The following is a 7,100-nucleotide window of genomic DNA, read 5'->3' as shown; positions in this document are numbered from 1 at the left end:
CAACATCCCAGGGTTCCACTTCCATAGTGCCCTCTTCAATGGACTTACAGAGAAGACTGTCCCTCTTCTCCATAGCCAATTCCAGAAGTTATTTTTGACTGCTAGGGATTTTAAGTTTCATCTAGATGCCAAGGTAACCTTGAAATATGTTAAGGAGACCTGGCTGTGATCATTCATGTGTGGGTGACAGACTGGTTGTGATGAGAGACTGACTATCATCAGTTGCTGCATCAGCCAGCTATGGTGATGAGGGTCTGTGAAGAGGTCAGGGAGCTTCAATAGAACCTGGAAGTCTGGACAATTTCCAAAATCTTGGCACTAGAAAACAGTCTTCTGTTGAAATAAGTCACACAAGGAAGAAGCCTGCTGTATGAGAGATAATGAGACCATGGGTTTAAGATCTGCAGAGTCTGAAAAGGGATTTGTTCCCAGCAAAGATTGTCTTGGTGTTTACTTTGTGAGCCCCAGTGTGCAAGGACTTATGTAAACCATAAAATTTTCCCTTAGACTACGAGCTATGTCAGCTACTGGACAAGGAACAATTTACCCATGGTTGTCCCACTCCACAAATACAGTGCCTTTTAATATATTCTGGTGTTATATAAATGTGGGCTAGATATTTTTCCGGTAAAAACTTGGGCTTTGATTTCTTTTTATTGCTACAAAAAACATATTTGGCCATTGGTTATTGCAGATGAAACACCTGCTGTGCAGTACATGCTTTCAAGGAATGCACACAGGCATCACCATAAAGGTAAGCTTGACTTCTCTCCATTTGCAGAAGAAATGTTGGTTCCATTTAGACAAATAAAAGATCATGATAATAGCTGTGCTGGTTCAATCCAGGGATTGTTATTCACTCTCCTATTTCCAAATATTTTTGCAGAATGAAGTGTCAGGGTAAATGGAACACAGGGACCTCTGGGATATCATTACTGCAATCAGTGGCACATCCCTGGTCTTCTGCCTGTTCTTGTTCACCAGCATATGAATGTACTGTAAACAGCAGACATCCTCTAAATGAGCGAGCATCCTGGTGGGCTGTTGAGGTCCACACCTTTCATCATCATCCTCACAGTCTTTAGCAACTTGGATTGACTGGATTCTGATGAAAGGCTCCAGGCAAAGACACTCTGCAAAATCATCACCTGCTTCTTCCTTGTTGATTCTGGCCTCATCGAGTGGCCTCATGTTCATGTTTGGCCTCTACAATGTCAAAAAAGATCCCTTACCGAGAGAGCGGAGAAGGCAAGACAAGGAACTGATACCAAGTGAACTGTCCCCAGAGTACATAACTAGTATCTATGCAAATATCTGTGAGCGATATGTTCCAGCTTGTCTTTAGCTCTTCTGTCCACTAACCTGAACTAAGCACTCTTTCAAGTTGTGTTTATTATGTCTGTTGAGCAATGGTGTTGTCCGGAATGCAGCCTAATTTATTTTAAATCCTAAAGAATAAGGCGGATTTTACTCTGACAATGGTGATTAATTGCAAATCTTTAAGTCTATTATGGACTGGAAGTGTTCAAGATTATTCTTGATGAACTATTGAACTGATTAATCTTTTGTTTCCTTTTGTCCTGTTTCTGAACTGGTGAGCTTTTCTACGAGTGTGTTAATTGCTAAAAACTTCTGCTAACTCTTGCCAATTCAAGTAAAAATTATTACAAAGGTTTTTGATGAATTATCCCTGCTACTGTTTCTTTAAGAATCTGGTATTTTTCAGGCATTAGATTTGTCTGCTTAGGCAAGTCTTCTGTTTCTACACTATGTTTAGATAATTTAGCCTGCTAAAATGAGAAAATAACCAAAACCATCTAACCCATAATGACTTGCGATATTACTTTTCAGCATGGTTTATTATTCACTGGGTATTGTGAATTATTTAGGATTCATAAACATCTTCAGGGCTGGAAACATTCGTCATGCAGATACACATATGCAGTTAATACTAATAAGCCACAAATAATAACTGAATGAGCTGACAGTGCTTATGACAAAATTATTCACTGTTTTTTTGCGGTATTTAACCAAGTCTGCTTAGGATCCATAAATAACTGCTGACTTCCAGATTTTGAAGGCCTGATAGAACTGTTGGATCATTTTCCTGATTTTCAAGGTAGTATAGACCAGGTGCTACTCTTAGTTATGCTGGATGATGATTATATCTATGTGCATTGACCATTTTAATCCTGCTGAGTATAGATAGACTGCAAAGGTCTAAGTAAAAGCAGAAAAAAATCTGGTATTGTCATTGATGAGACTTTATGAGGAAAAAAATGAATGTTTAGTATAGCAGTTTCGTATCTAAACAGTGAAGCAGTCATGTCACAGTTGAAATTTCCTCCATATAGAAGACAGAAGGGTTTAGGGAATTTCTCCTTCCTTCTTTTTGCAAAATCATATAGAATCATGATGCAAAACAGATTCCAGAGAACAGCGACAGTTGTTCCTCTGTAACAAATGGGATTGCTAATGGAAAGAAATGCAAGACAGCCATCTGTTGGCTTGCACAGTAACATGCTTGGTTTCCAGGTCCCAGTGTGGGCTGTCAGTAGCCCAGAAAGGAATAAGAACAGTACTCATTGCAAAGGCAGATGGTGTTTGTGGACAGTTTAAATTCAGGCTGAGCAGAAGTCCCCTAAAAAGGAAATGCATGTGTCTGAAAATGGATCCTGGGATTGCTGGAGACATCTGGGTTGAAGGCAAGTCTTTGTCATCAGCGTGTTACTGGTTGTGCAGAGGTTTTCTGCATCTTTTCACAAGTAACAATTCTATACTGCAGGACTGTGTGGCGAGCTCCCTTCAAAAGCGATGGATTCAGCACTGATCCACTGCTTGGGGAGAGCAAACACACAGCTGACCTCAACATGCATGTCAGTGTAGAGCAGCAGATGAGCTTGCCCCTGGATGTGTATGACACCTTCATATATGTACTGTAAAGAACATACTAATGAAGATTACAACCATGTTTATCTTTAAAAAGTTGGGTTTAATGTAAGGTTTGACCTAGATATTTTGAATCCTTATCTTTTGTGTATTATCGGCTTTTATTAAAAACCTTTTCTGTCATATTGGTCATTAAGTGATACAGTCAATAACTGGGTCTTTGGTTGTCCCAGATCTACTGATCCAAATCTGCAATTTGATAAATTAGCCTATTTGCACATCACTGCCATTAACGCTGGAGGTCTGAGCCGGTATAACATCTTTCCCATCCAAGATACTCTGACAGACTTCTACTTTGAAGTGATTTTGTACCTTTCTTAGATCTGGGGCCATTTAAATAGGCTTAGTTCCCAATACCACAGAGGTGATTGCATTCTGTTGTTTGTCTCCAGATCTTTTTAGTAGATGGCTATAAAATAGTGGATATACTGGTCCCCCTCTTACCACAGTCGTCAGTGTAATGCTCATGTTCATGTTATCTCTCTTCCAGGTAACAATAATACAAAGGAGAACTTCTGATACGGTACCAGGGTGCTGGGGGTTTGGGCAGGGATTTGTAAGCGTCGTGCATATTGCTGTTGTCACTTCCATTACAGCTGCAAGCTGGTACTCAGGACTAAGCTCTGAACCACAGTGATTTCAATGGAAGTATTATCAGTGTTTTTATCTGTCACAAACTGTGCAATTTTCAAGAGCTTCCTGGCTTGCCTTTACTTATTTTTTTTGTCCCTGCTGAGGCCAATTACACTTAAAGCTGGAAAAATTGAGCCAGTATTGAAAATCACACCCTATGTGTTCCTCTGAGTACCAATAGACTGAATTTCAATTAAAAATGAGTGAAGTAAAAGGTCATTTGTTAATTCTAATGAAATTTAAATGGATGTAAATTAATTTTGTTTTTCTGTGTCTTCATGTTCCATCACGTGTTCTTTTGTAGGTCACTGAAATCACAAGAATGGGTAACAGCCCATGGATGTAAAAGGTAAAGGGATAGGGACAATCATAAGAAAGGTATCAAAATAACCAATTATACTAAATATTGGAGCAGAAAACCATACTGGTTGAGCTGCACAAGTGATTTGTTTGCTGCATTTTGTGGCAGACATCCATTGTGAATATTTGACACATGTGATTGCTTTGGTGAAGATATTCAAATCGTTTACAGACACTGAGGATATGACCACTGCATTCCATGTGATAATCATAAATCTCATATTCTGCATTCCTGTGCTAGTTTTTTTTTCCTCCAGTAATTTGGCTTAGACTTGACAGCTTCTGCTTGTGATGCATTTATCCCATATGTTGTCATCAGCAGATTAATATTATGCTCTAAATAAGATTCAGCTGATACGAAACTGATAAAGCTGGAAGGACAAAGGTACCAGCTGGGCTAGGCTAGCTTGTTAACATCCCAGGAGATCTTGCTGTGAGCTGAATACCTGTCACTCAGGCTGTAACTTCCTGAGAGTTTTAAAATTACATAGGCAGGCTTTATTAATTGTAAATTCTGCAGCCCCTAACAGAGGATCAGAATTAGTCTCCAATGCACTTGATGTGCAAAAGTGTTTGTAATATGTGTAGAAGGTAGATCTTGTGGTTTCAGTCCAAACTCAATGAACAGTTCAGTTGGAAAGGTATTTCAGTCTCTGTATATGCAAATGTTAGGAGTTATCCTCACGTCCCTCTTGCTAATAAAGAATCTTCTTACCTTAACACAAGGCCACTAAAAGGGGAGAAGAAAAAGGTCATACAGTTTCAGGGGAGATGCCTGACAGATGGTGCACTAGGTCTAAGAGAAGCTGGCTTTTCTGCTATGAAAGGTTTTATTCTTGCTTAGTCAGCAAATTATATACAAAAAAGGTCTTGTCTGGTTCTGGTTTTATGTTATATTTAGTATGAATTTCACGACTTCGCCTCCATTTTAATCTATGAAGCCTGGATTTTCCCCTGCAATTTAAGTGACCTGGTTTTGAAATTGCTGACTGCTGCTGTTTGGGGTATTCACTTCCAGAAGCAGGAAGAGGGACTGATCCCTAACCTCAGAGCAAGATGTAAGTTTTATCCTGCATAAATAACTCCATTCTCAGAAGCAGTCTAGAGGGGAATATGGGAACTGATTTGTTTTGAAAGCAAGGGAAAAGTTAAACAGCTTCAACAGAAAGCAAATAGCCACATTACGTTTGCTGAAAGCAAAGAAAAACCTCAGAAATTTGGGAGCAAAACCAAGCCCTTTTTTTTGTGCTAGAACAGTTTCACACTAATTCCAAATATGTTTGCTAATAACCTTCTCCAAGCTTGGCCTTTGATCCCAAAACCAAAATAGGAGAAGGTTTTGCCTTCGTTGCTCAAGGCGGATGAGTTTGTTAGAGGAAGATAACAAATGTGGAATATGTCACTACAAATACCGAAGGGGAAGGTGACACTTCAGGTGCTTGCCTCTGGCTAAGTATGTAAGGCCAGTGCTATATTCTTATCTAGGTACAACCTTTCCACTTACCTTACAATAAATTAAACTGACTGCTTGTCTTTGCTAAGGCTAAAAAAGCCATTTTTTTGTATGTGTTTGTTTTTCTCCTTTTAACCTCAGGGTAACTAATACATCTCGGCTTTCCTGAGGTAAAAACATAGGGAAGGAGAGACACTTCAATTTACAAGATCAGTGCTATACCTCTGCCTAAGGTTGACTTAGCCAAATTCATCCCACAGTAAAACTGAAGCACTCTGGCATTGCTGTCTTTTCTTTTTTTCCTTCTTTTCCTCACCTCACACAACCTTGTGTGCGCTAATTACAACACAGCACATCTTGAGCAATGAACGGTTTTAACTGCAGCGTACACAGGTTATGTTAGTATGGAGATCACAGTGCTGATGGTACAATACTTATCTTGAATGTAATTTATCTTTTCACATAGGCAAGCGATATTCCTCCTTCTCTTGGCTCATTTCTCAATTGTATATTTCAATTTGATTCCCTCACATGTGGCATTCTGCTCTTCTCCTTGCCAGATGTACCTGCTCAGATTTAGCTACTTCTAAAGTGCTTCTGCAGCTGTGGGCCTTCTGTGACGCTGCGATCTGCTCTTCACTGAAGCAAGTGCAATCAGCATAGGGACAGTATTTGGCATCTCTGCACAATTTATCCTCCCACCCCAGAGTGACAACCTGAGATTTTCTGACTTCCCTGCGCTTAAAAACCCTCAATTTCCTGTGATTCTTTTTCAGTTGTTTTTACTCTCTCTTAAATATGAATTAATAGCCCAGGATCCCGACCCTATTTCTGAGCTTCTTCATTTCACTCTACAATAGAAAAAAGTCTGTACATCACTGTAAAAATAAATTCTTTATATTCCATCCCCACTGCATCCAGAGTTTCCTGACTGTATTATTACAGACGCTATACCGGGTTATTCTGGGTATTAACACTGGTAGATCCCTCTTAGTGTATTGTGCTTCCCGAACTTGGAAACCTCTCTCAGCTCTTTTCCTAAAAGTTCATCTATGTGCCCACTCTTCTCTTGACATATCTCTCCAACAACCCACATCTGGTTAAGTTGCACTGAGTGCCCTGAAGAGAGTCATAGCATTACAAAGAGCTTTCTAGCACATAGTCTCTATTTATAACAGTCAACTTTGTTGACTAATGTGGTCAACAAAGGTTGACCATATTTTTGAGGTCAACAAAATGCATAAAGTGTTTCAGCTTAAATATTCTTATGTATTGCTAGAAAATACATTACCAGCAATATTTTTTTGTCTACTGAAGAGAGCCAATAAGTTGATGAGTGTCCAACTCTTTCCAATATAGATTAAAAAATCCTTCTGCCTCACCAAACTGAAAAGTCTTCCACTAAGTCTGAATTCAATTTTACTTTCTCTGCTTAATGGTAAAACAAGTTTTATCTTCTTCTTCCAAAAAGTTTTAGGTATAGATTTGATTGGAGCCAAAGCCAGGGGCATCAATCTGTGCTAATAGTGGCAGTTCAGAAACCAAAATTCAAATGAGCATAAGATGGATTTAACATAATGCTCTCAAACATAATCAAATTTTTGATAAATTGGCCAATTTTCCTGCTAATTGTGTGATTATCCCAGAAAATGAACTGTGAATTATATGCTCGGTAATATGTTTCTGACGCTGATGTGAAAGCCAT

At 39.0% G+C, this 7,100-nt stretch overlaps 1 long non-coding RNA gene across 1 annotated transcript; it reads left to right on the top strand.

Annotated features, from left to right (window-relative positions):
* The first annotated feature begins 412 nt into the window (after positions 1-412).
* On the top strand, positions 413-4,171 carry LOC130606844 (uncharacterized). Its single transcript, XR_008974084.1, has 2 exons — positions 413-1,287; positions 2,786-4,171. It is a non-coding gene; the product is annotated as an uncharacterized LOC130606844 (long non-coding RNA).
* Positions 4,172-7,100: the final 2,929 nt, after the last annotated feature.

This window comes from Pezoporus wallicus, unplaced genomic scaffold, assembly GCF_028554395.1.
Source record: "Pezoporus wallicus isolate ANWC-B61680 ecotype Strahan unplaced genomic scaffold, APGP_CSIRO_Pwel_v1 contig_4191, whole genome shotgun sequence".
In the NCBI taxonomy this organism is placed as follows: domain Eukaryota; kingdom Metazoa; phylum Chordata; class Aves; order Psittaciformes; family Psittacidae; genus Pezoporus; species Pezoporus wallicus.
This window is presented reverse-complemented; position numbering and strand designations above follow the sequence as displayed.